Below are 11,723 nucleotides of genomic sequence, written 5' to 3'. Positions count from 1 at the left end.
AGACTTAACAAAATAACATTAATGTTCCTTGATGGCTGTGGAAATGTCTTTTCCTGGCCTCTGGAAGGTGACATCTATCAGAATTTGGAAGAGAAAGCTGAACAAATTAGATTTATGCCATGCTTATATATTAGGGGAGCGGTTTTTAGCTATGGTAACTAAATGGAACCTTTGTGCTTAGAGATAGTATAGCTTTGACTGCCAGTTGAAGGGAGACAAAACCATACTGGAGGAGCCAGAAGAGCTGTTCATTTTGAGCACCTTGGAGGCATCTGGTTGGCACCACTGATGACAGGATGCTAGACTAGATGGTACTTTAGTCTGGGACAGCAGAGACGCTTTCACCTGCTTTTTTTTATGCAGTGTTTTTTGACGCAAACCTTTTCTTAAAAAAACAAAGCATAGCCTGCATATCCACAGTAACAGCAAAAAATAATAATTTAAACCTATATATAAAACCATCAAGATACCATCTGCAACAAAGACAATTAGGTAAATAAATGTCATACGAAGCAAGCTGCGGACCAGTGAAAAGGTTGAGTAAGGTGAACAGTTTCAATAATGAAAGTAAAGTTTCCTTAATCTGAGATATCTTATTTATTTGCCAGGGATGGCAAATGATAAAGTTGCTTCCTATGATTTTTTTTGTGTTATGTCTCTTATTGAGAAGTAAGTAGTCTCTCTAAACTTGACTAATATATAGAATCATAGAATTGTAGAGTTGTAAGGGACCCTGAGGATCATCAATTCTAGTTCAACCCTCTGCAATTCAGGAATAAGCAGCTGTCCCACACAGGGAATCAAGCCTGCAACCTTGGCCTTATCAGCACCACGCTGTAACCAACTGAGCTATCCTGGCTGTCCTAAGTAAAAGCTACTAAACCCAGTGGGATCCGCTTTTGAATAAGCTTGCATTGGCTTGCGCTCTCAGCCAGCAGCTGAAAATGACGGTGCTTTAATGAAGCAGCAGCTGATGTGGTGTTCTCCATCAGCCCGAAGCTAGCATGGGTAATGGTCAGAGATGATGGGAGTTGGTTGTCCATAACACCTAGATGGCAGCACATGCTTTAATGGGTATAGTTTTGTATTTTGTGGGGCTGTGCTGCTGATCTATCTTTGGTATGCTGAAGGAAAGGACACAAATAATGTAATATGCAAGGCTGTAGCTTGACATACTGGCCACCGGGCAGAGCACTGTGGGAGATTAAACATGGCAAAGCAGCCACTTGGCTCGCATCCCATTACACTACTGCCAACACCGCTGAGTAGGCCCACCCAGGGGGACGAGGTGACTGGCAGTTAGCAACTGTGCTGCGGGGGGGGGGGCATGTGGCAGCAAGCGCACATGCCCATTGTGGGGAGCAATGATGTCCTAGTGGGCTGACTCTGGGCCTGCTAAGATATCACATATCCTACTATAACCAGATGACTTGCTTTATATTTTGTTAACCTCACAAGGTCAGCCACTATGGAATCATTATCCAATCCTCTCTGAATGCTGTTCTTTGATTGTATTAGAGAAGTTCCTGAAATCCGTACTCTGAGTAGCAGCAGCTGCCTTTCATCTCCCCATGGTTGGTTTGAAGGGCCCATCAGCAAAATGCCCTCTGGTGTGCCCTGCTTTTCTACTTTGATTTCCCACAATGCCCCAGAGCAATGCTGTAGGGCATTATGGGAAATGTAAATGAATGCCCACCATTACTGCCATGAGGTAAACACACAGATGGACGTCCAGGGTGCTGGTTGGCCCTGTGGTCTTGGCAGCTTCCTTAGGTGGCCCAAAGGGCTGCTACATAAGGGGTATTGTGGGAAATTTAAATGGCCACCCTTCACTGCCACCATGAGGTACCTGGGGACCAAGGGTGCTGAAGCACTGGCATCTCCCATAGATGACCAAAGTCTTGCCCAGTTCAGCACTATGCTGACAAGTCCCAATTATATATCTAAGCTGTAGGGTGGTTAGTTGATTTGCTAAGCAAACCAGTCTCTTAAGCTTAAGCCAAGAAAGAGTATTCTCTATAAGATTGAATATCAATATATGTATCAAGACTTTGAGATTAGACCACTGAAGAATCCCAGAAAACTATCTTGGGAGTGTGCTATCTGCAAGCCCCAGTTAAAGGGCCCCATTGGGGGTGAACAGCGGCCTTTTGATTACTTGGACTGCCAGGGTGAAACAGATGCAAAATGCTGGCACCCTGTCTCTGTCTACAACTCTACTAGCATCTCTCAGTATTGCGAATATCACCGAACTTAGCTTTTGTTGGTATCTTCATGAACTTATCTAAAAGACTGAGTTAAGCATTTGAAAAATCTATTGAAACCAGACATTATAAGTTCATTTTAGGCTGGGTAGTTCGCAAGTCTTTGTGGCTTTGTTTAATGTTTTGTATTTTTCTCAGAAGGTTGATAAAGTATGTGTAATTATTGTTCTGTGTGTATTAATTGCCAACGTGTTGCATGAGTTGCACTCCTCCACTTCCTCAGCAACTTTTAAAAAATTCTTACATTGTTGCTTATAGCCAGCTTTTCTGTTGATCGTGCAGCTATTCCACTACTATAGGAGCTAAACCAGAGCATTCCACAAACACCCGTGCATTTATTACTGTCTGGAGAAAAACAGGCATTATTAAACAGTAGGGAAGACTTGTATTGTCCTCTATTGGTAGACTCTGCAACAAAACCTTTAATTCAGGCTTGGGGATTCCAGGTACTGAGGGAATGTTGGCTGGCTTTTCCCACTAGGCACTTCAAGCTGAGTGGCTTAATTAGTTTAAATGCTGCTCTGTAATAATGTGGGAGACTTAATGGCTCTCAGAGACAGCTTTCATTTATCGGGCTGCCAAAAGATGGCAGTGGTGGGTGAAGAGCTGTTTACAAAACCACCACCTCGGGTGCGGGGGTGGAAATCCACCAGGAAACCAACCATGAGAACAATGAATTTTGATTTCTAATTCACAAAAGCAGCTTAATGAGCATTTGTGTGTGTGTGTCCAAGCATGTGTTTTAAAACCCACAAAACTTACCTGCTAAGGTTTTTTTTTTTTAAAAGCATACAATTATGCACGACTCTTTCTGGAAAACATTTTCATTGTTTTTGTGCCAGTTTGTTGTCTGGTCTAGGGCTGTTCTAAAAATCTTCCAACCTAAATCAGGATCAGTACCAGGGTGCTTTTTCACTTAGGTATCAGCAAAAAAAATAAAAATGACAAAAAATAGGTCAAAAGAAGACACAGATTTGCATCATGTCTGCAAATGCTGATTGATATGTATAGATGTATTTTTTAAAAAAAAATCACTTTAATTTATATGGATATACAGTATATCACGCCATATAGCAAAAGGCTGGCCCCATGTTCTCATTGTTTACGGGAATCTTCAAGGCTTCTGCAGCTCTCCCTTCTTACAATTCTTCAATTTTAAACCAGATTTGGTCTGGGCAGCTCTTCAAACAGTCTAATCCAATTCTATGATTCTGTGGTTGCATAAGGTGCAAGGCATTCCAAGGATGCAACTCTGGGCTCCTTTGGAAGAGTGGGACAGAAATTTAATAAATGAATAATTATTATTATTATTATTACATTTATTTGTCAGCTGCTACAAAAGTGTCCCTAAGCGACTTACAAAAAAAATACATAACACATACAGAATTAAAAATACATTTTTAAAAAAGATAAATTAGCTGAACATGCTCTTCTTGCAATAACATAAAAAGGACAAATCCTACCCCATCCTACTAAAGATGACCACCATCCATACAGGCTATAACCATACCAAACACTTCAAATATATTATTGCAATCAGGGTTGGTAATATGGAAGGAGTTAATTTCTCCCAGATGTGAACTCCTGGAGTACTTGCACTTTTAGTTAAAAAATTTATATCCCCACCTTTCAGTTCAAGGAGCTTACAAATATTTCCACCAATATCAGTATCAAATAACTTAATAACAGTGGTGCAGTTGTTGTGGGTTTTTTTTTTTAAAGAAAAATACTTCTTGCTCTTTTCCTTTTGCTAATGATATTTCAGTGATATAAATCTCACCCTTCCTATTATATTGTATAATTCCTTTAGTAGTATTATATTACATAACTTGTTTGTTCTTATTAGTTGTGCTCCAAAGAAGAAGTATATTTTGAAACATGTAGCGCTAAGGATATTTTGTATTTTTGTGCTCCCTTGAGATTTCATCTCATCTCCTTCTTTCTTTCTTTCTTTCTTACCAGTGTTCTCAACTTCCCACCTCTGGTTTCTCTGCCAATAGTAGCAGGAGCAAAATAATTTATTAAAATAGGGACAAGTGCCTTTAGGCTTCTAATTTTACAGAAACCTTATTTATAGGATGAATTTATGTACCGGTACTCACATTAACATAAATGTATGAGTCAGAATTCAGCCAAAGTTAAAGCACTTTTAAAGTTCCATTGAGTTCTGTAGAAGAAAATTAGGCAGTTGCTTAATTCTGCTGTTGACTTCGATGCAACTTTAAAAGTTCCCCTTTGGCTAGGTTGTGACCACTCATTTCACGTTAAATATATCATCTATGTATATTATTAAACTGAAGTTTTAAATCCTGCCTTCATGCATTTTCACTGCTAAAGGATGTAAGGTCTGTAAACGTGAAGGTTGTGCACTGGATTTGTCTGAGGCCTGAGCAAAGCTAGGCATCTTCAGAGGGAACCAGGCATTGATCCAATAAGGTTCAGACAACCACAGATTGCTAAAGGTCAGGTTAGATGGAACAGGACAATCCGTGGCTGTGAGAGGGTGGGGCATCACATAAGAAAGAGGCCCAGAAAACCCAGTGAAAAAGCCAATATCTACCTCTGATCCAGCGCTGGGCTGGCCATGCTGCAAACCGTGGTAGCTGCCTTAGGTGACAGAATCCGAGGTATACCACCACATCATCCTGTCATCCTGTCCCCCACTGCTGCCACTGAAGAAGTGAGATGTGGCTGTGGTGGCTTCCAGCTTCTGGCAAGATCTTGTGAGACCCATGCCTTTCCCCGATCCACCCTAACATGCCCCATCTTGCAACTTCTACTAATGTTGGGGTTCCAAAGCTTGTCAGATGAGGACTGTGAAGGTTTCCACCATGGCAGGGTGTAAGGACCTACAAGAACCTCTCTGCCCTTGGAGAGGGAGATCTGTTTTATCCTATCACCTCTGGGACACCTACCCAGTGACCATATCATCATCATCATCAGTAGTAGTAGTAGTTATAGTAGTAGTAGTAGTAGTACCCTGCCTGTCTGACTGGGTTGCCTCAGTATTTTGTCTGAGAGTTATGTACCAATCTCTTCCCCATGCTGGCAATCTAGTACTGGAAAAAGGGAGCTGTGTTTTGGAATGACATAGCTTATGAATTGTTTTTGGAAAAAAACTGTACAAAGTTTGTTTTATTTAGACCAACATGCTTATATTTCTTAGCTAATATAAGGTATACACATTCCACTCATTAAAACCAAAGCATGTGCACCATAATTTCGTTAATTGTCATGCAAATTCTAGGTGTAGCATCAGTTATTGGAAGAGTACTCATTAGTTCTGAGATGCACTGGAGCTACATTACTTCTTTAATTGCTGGAATTTTAAATGCAGAGCATCTGGTGTGTGATGAATTGACTTGCACTAACACAACGTATCTTTCGCTGAATACTTCTTATTTACTTTAAACATTTTCTCTCCTTATCACTTCCAGCATGATTGTAGCAATCTAATTGTTGTTACTCTTCATGAACTCAAGATATGCCCATCATATGGTGGAAAGCATGTATGTTTATGCTAAGGCAGGAGGGCAGAACCTCAGGCCTAAGGACCAAATGTGGCTTTTCAGGCCTCTCTAGTCGGCCTCTAGCCACACTTGCCCCTGGTATGTGGTCCCCAGAAGGTTGCTGCTGAGGGAATGCAGCCTTCATGCTGAAAAAGGCTTCCCACCCCTTTGCTATTGGTGGGCAGAATGAAGACTGGGATCTATTAGACCCTTGGGTTATTTGCATTAGATTGGCCAGGGTTTCCAACACTCAGTTGTTTAATAATGGCATCACCAAAGTGACTATTCCCACCTAAGCTAGGGTGCTGAAACGGAAAGCAGAAGTGGGCATTTGTGTGGATGGGCCCCTATTTATTTCTCACCAGGAATACTTTGGTTTTTGGTGTCCATGAAATCCACACATGTAATGTTTTTCTAGATTGCAAGCATGACTGTAACTATTTACATATAAACTTTCAGTCTTCTGTTGCTTACACAAAAAAATTCTGCTTGCTTCAAAAATGGCATCGTTTTCCTTCCACCTGAGGATAAGCAAGAGAATGTCTCCTCCCCCAACTCCTTCACTGTACAAAGCACTGTGTTTAGTCTACTCTGATTTCTGGTGCTTGACAGACTATGCAGACTTGTGCACCTTGCCAGTCACACAGGTGCAATGAGCCACTAACAAAGCTGTCTCTTTCACTGCATTCTAATCAGATCACAACCCCCTTTCACCAACCTTGTCTGGCTGGTAGAACAGCTAGCCTCGGAATGTCGGGAATTGAAATTCAATTTGCTTCTGAAATATTCGACAGAGCCTCAGAGCCCTGCTGAGACTCAGAATAATGTACATTAATAGATGTATTGAGTCGGGTGGTGTTTTTTTGGTTTTTTTAAAGGGTAAGATTTCAGTTATAAAATCAGATGTCCTAATACTGTGAAGATACTGCCTCACAACAATGGGTCGGTGTATACAATGGTGGTGGCTTTGCCTTAGTGAAAACTGTTTCATGTAAGCAACAGCATCCACTTTTTTCTGATTCTGCCCCCTGCCCCCTTCTGCTGCAGTCTGTTGCACCATCACCCATTCTGTTGCAGAGAGTTCTACAGTTCTCAGGAGTTTGGGGTGGGCAAAGTAGGAGGGATCAGTGAAAAACAGGTGCCCCGACTTACCCAAGTGGAAGTGCATTCCCCTAAGGCAGAGGTTCTCAACCTATGGGTCCCCAGATGTTGTTGGACTACAACTCCCATCATCCCTGAGCTCTGGCCTTGCTAGCTAGGGGTGATGGGAGTTGTAGTTCAACAACATCTGGGGACCCACAGGTTGAGAAAGGCTGCCCTAAGGCAAGCCTGGAGAACTTACTGCCCTCCAGATGTTTCTGGACTGCACATTTTGTCACTCCTTACCTACTGGCCATGTGGCTGATGAGAGTCCAACAACATATGGAAGGCCACAGGTTGCTCAGCCGTGCCCTAAGGCAGGGGCTCCCAAACTTGGTTCTCTAGCTGTTTTTGGACTACAGTTCCCTGATCACTGGTCCTGCTAGCTAGGGATGATGGGAGGAGTTGTCCAAAAACAGCGGGAGAACCAGGTTTGGGAAACCCCGCCTTAAGGCAAAGGCAGTGTTGGACACAACCCCACACTTTAGCTAAGCATTTCATGGCAGAGGGGGAAATTGGAGGGCAAAGGTAAACCAGCTTGTATCTGTGCTTTTAACGTATGAGACAAGCAGAAGTGTGGGTGAGCCCTCCCTGTTGCAGGGAGGGGGAATGAATTGGACTGGTTGGAATCCTGCAACTTTTGGTAGGGAAACTTTCTCTTTTCCCACATGCCAGAGTCCCATTTGAGAGGGCTGAAGCCCTGCACAGGATCAGGGGTTTGGTTACGTTACAGATCCTGCTTGTCTAAGAGGAAATCTAACTGTGTTTCTCCAGTCAAGCAGAACTATGTATGAGGCACCTCTCCCCAATATTAATTTTTATTCCTGCATGTGGTTCTCTTAAAGGAAGAAAAAAATGCTGCCCATTCCCAACTCAAATACCAGTAGGCAGCAATTTCCCTTTATAAAAGTGTTTGAGGTGGGGTGGGGAGGGAAAACATCAAAACCAGCTTTGCAAAAGTCAGCTGAACAATGGAGTCCGACAATGTGCAATAACAGTACAGTTATAGATAAGTTCTCCAGATTGGAATTAATGACTTGGCACACAACTGAATGTAATTCCAGGAGGGGTTTGTGATTGTTCCTTATATTCGGCTGTATAATGATAGCTTTGAAACGGCTGTTCTCTGTCATTTTCTGATCTACAAAAGAAAGCAAAAAAGCCACAAAACAACCCCTGGTATCTACTATGATTATTTCATCTTGAGGCTAGCCTTCTCCTTTGTAATTATTGGAGTTTGTGACTAACACAGCATCCTGGAGCACATTTGGAGGAGAGGCATAATCCAAGGCCAGCCTAACCATTAAAGCAACTTTAGCTGGGGATTTAGAGCACTAGATTTATGCCACAGCAGATTTTCCTGTGCTTCTTTGAGATACCTGCTTCTGCAGCTTAAAGGTAGACAGAACAAAGGGTCTAATTATGTATTTGAAAAAAACCAGAAAAGGTAAGAAAATAAGTGGGGGCATCATGGCTCAGTGATGGAGGACATGCTCTCTATGCAAAAGGTTATGTGTTCCATCCTCCACATCTCAAGCAAGGTTGAAAGAGACCCCAGTCTGAAACCCCCAGTGTAGTTTGGTGGACCAACAGTCTGATTCAGCATAAGGAAACTTCCTGCGTTCTGAAACAGCACATCAGTTGAGATGTCCAGTGAACCTTACCCTGAAATTGACAAACTGAGGTGGAAATGTGGAGAACATGAACTTAAGATTGAAAAAATGAGAAGCTGAAATTGACAGACACCTCCATCCCTATCTTATCAACAGGTAGCTGAGACTAAACCATACTGAGCACAATGGGACTTTCTTCCAAAGAAACAGCAGAGGATTCTACTGTAAGCTAGAATCTCCAGGTTCATGTTAGGAAAAGAAAAAGGAGCAGACACAATACCATAATAAAAGTTATATCTTTTAAAACAACAACAACACCATGACGGTTTATTGCACAAAAAGTCAATTTAAAATATCTCCTATGCCAATTACTTTCTACACACACATGTGCCAGTTAGTAATAATCTAATTTCATGTTGTGTCACTCACCTGAAGGAAAAACAAACAAACAAACCTGAAGCAAATTCAGAGATTCCCTACACAAAGAACGTTGGTTTTAACTACCAAAATAATGAGCCCCAAAATTGGGATACAAGTCTTCCTACCCATGCTCCTGTGTGAGATCATGGAGCCCAAAAGACACACTTTCTTGGGGTTGTGCTCAAGCAGTGCTCAAAAACACACATTTTGGGATGCCATGCAAGATAGCGGCCCCCCAAAAGTGCTTTTTTGGGGGAGAGAATGACCACCGTGCTCTCATGCAAAAAGCTAGGATGTCCCTTTTTCCCGGAACACTTGTAGGGTATGTGTTATTTTTTATTTAAAATACAAATGTAAAAGCTATTTTTATCAGTGACATATTACATAATCTTACTTCAGAAGTGACCTTTGCTTATGCAAACATATAATATAGCTCTTTGTGTCTTGTCAATAAGGAAATTTGGTTGCTAGGTCTGAACCTCAGTGTCAGCTATGCTGTTATTAGGTCTGAGTGAAAACTATATTTGTAATGTAATCTCATTATTACTTTTTGTTACTTATCAGGTTGCTGGCCAATGATAACACCCTTGTAATAGTGCATAATGTCTTTCTGGTTTCACAAATATTCTTCCTTGCAATGATCAATTTATAAAAAAAAGAAGAATGGGGGAGGGGAATACCAAAGAAGAATAAGGATTAGATAATGATTCAACCAAAGTGAAGCACTTTTAGATCTCATTGAGCCCAAGAAAAGAGCTAAATACACGCTTAATTATACCTAGTTGAAAGCTGTAGGAGTTACACACTTTTAACTTGCACTGAATCATGTCCAAGGTTATGCCTAAAGTTCAAAGACTTGCTAATGCTAACTGACAAAGTTTAACATGGTTATGGGATGCAAACTGTCTTTGGTCCTGGAAAGCAATGGGGAGACTGAGTTGCATCTCCTTGGTGACTCTCATGAGATCTCACAAGACTACAATCATCCCGTGGGATCTCACTTGATGGAGAAATGACGAAGGATTTTACAGGCTTCACCCACAAGTCCTTGGAGCCATTTTCCCCCACGAGCTTCCCACCCACCCTCAGGTTAGCATCTCACTGAGCTATTGGGGTTGCTGGTTGACAGGGCCAACAAGGAATTTCCCCCCAATAAACCTCAACTGGTCCTTGTTTGGTGGGTTTTTCACCTTTCCCTCAGTGAAATCTGGCTTCCTTGTGTTAGGCATTGGGTTCATTTTATTAGAACTGTGACCAGAAATGGGAAGAAGTAGGAAAGTGATCCCACATAAGGGGCCTGGGAGGGGGCTTAGCCATCACATGCCCTAAGCTCAGGTTAGGGCCCCTGCCTTGCTGGAATCTCCCACCTTGGACACACAGATGCTTGGTTTACACCACAGCAGGGTTCAACACTGGGCGACTCCCAGGGAAAGGGATGGGTAGTTCCAACCCAACAGAGGGCTGAGTGGAGTGAGCAACTGATCCTTGTTCTATTGCCACACCAACCCTGCTTACCTGCTGCTAGTCAATAAAGATTTGGTCCAATTATCACCCAACACCTGGTGTTCTGTGTCAGTTATTTCACTGCTCTCAAGGGATCACAAAATGAGCCTGCCTGGGCAAATTTCATTTTGTTTCCAGCTCTATAAAACTACAGTAGTTTATAAGATAGTTGACTGAAACAAAGAGAATAACCTTGATTGCCTTCTCCCCAAAGGCTAGTTGTTATTGCTGATGTCATTTGTATTAAATGTGATTGTTCCTAACCATGGCTCCCTCCTGTTTCTTCCATTCTGCTTTCTCCCCCATATATATATGTGTATATGGAAATGTTTGTAAGGTGTCTTTCCAATCTACTGTGCATTGCTTAAAATTCAGTAAAGATTTGATCCCAGTATACACTGAAATGCTGAATATATTTTGAACTTGAAAGCATTTCACATATATTTAATTCATAGAAAGAAATAGAGTTGTAAGCAGAGTATGGGCAAACATATGTAAGCACGCAGTGTGGGGGTGGGTCTGAATTATGTTCATTGCGCAGTTGTGTTAAGAGTCATCAGTTTAATGTGCATAAAGGTGGGGGAATGGATTGCACTGGCACGGTGTTTACAGCCTAGGAAATGGTAGTAAAAGGGAAATGATCAAACATGTTTTTCTCATTTGAGCAATAAAGAACTAGTGCGAGGGAAATTTATTTTATTTTTTTATAGTTCAAAATGGATAAATATTTGATGATCAACAAATCTAACATAACCTGGACTCTAAATATAGCCCAGAGGAAACTTGAAGCTTGCATATCAGCAAGCTTAATGTACGCATTAAAATCCTTAACTCTAAGGTTTCAGCTGATTGAATGATTACGGACTAGCTGAAGGTCCATCAAGTGTGACAGGTGGGAGAATGGAAGCAAGGGGGAATCTCCATTCTTTCATCAATTCCACTTCTCCTCGTACTCTTCCTTTCTCACCCATCCATCCATCCATCCATCCATCACTGAAAACAGTGTGGTTTCCCCAAACCTACCTCTGTTCCACAGTACCCCTACAATCAATACCAACCAAGGTCTTCACATCTCATCAGGGTATGTGTCGTCCTCCAACCAAGAAGATGTTTGGAGCATGGGAGGAGGAAGTGCTCTTTACTGACCATCTTCCCAAGAATTTGAGTCTTGGAGGGTGAGCGGAGATGTTTCAGGAACACATCGCCATCTCCTGCATCCTGGTTCTGGGTCAGCCACTGTTGGTGGTGGTCAGGTTTGGCTCCGCTAGTGTAGT

The 11,723-nt window shown here is 41.9% G+C and overlaps 1 long non-coding RNA gene across 2 annotated transcripts in view; it reads right to left on the bottom strand.

The window, feature by feature from the left end:
- Window positions 1–3,462: 3,462 nt before the first annotated feature.
- LOC310760266 overlaps window positions 3,463–11,723 on the bottom strand; it is a 29,303-nt gene continuing 21,042 nt past the window's right edge. The window contains exons 4-5 of one of the 2 annotated variants that reach the window (XR_014546871.1): window positions 4,367–4,431; window positions 3,463–3,524 (exon numbers count right to left, since the gene is read on the bottom strand). This is a non-coding gene — a long non-coding RNA (uncharacterized lncRNA). The remainder of the gene's footprint in view (window positions 3,525–4,366; window positions 4,432–11,723) is intronic. The other variant, XR_014546872.1, reaches the window with a different exon arrangement.

The sequence above is a fragment of the Podarcis filfolensis genome, assembly GCF_964270895.1.
Source record: "Podarcis filfolensis genome assembly, chromosome: 3".
NCBI classification, from domain to species: Eukaryota; Metazoa; Chordata; class Lepidosauria; order Squamata; family Lacertidae; genus Podarcis; species Podarcis filfolensis.
Note: the sequence above shows the minus strand (reverse complement) of the source record. Positions and strands in the feature narration are given on the sequence as shown.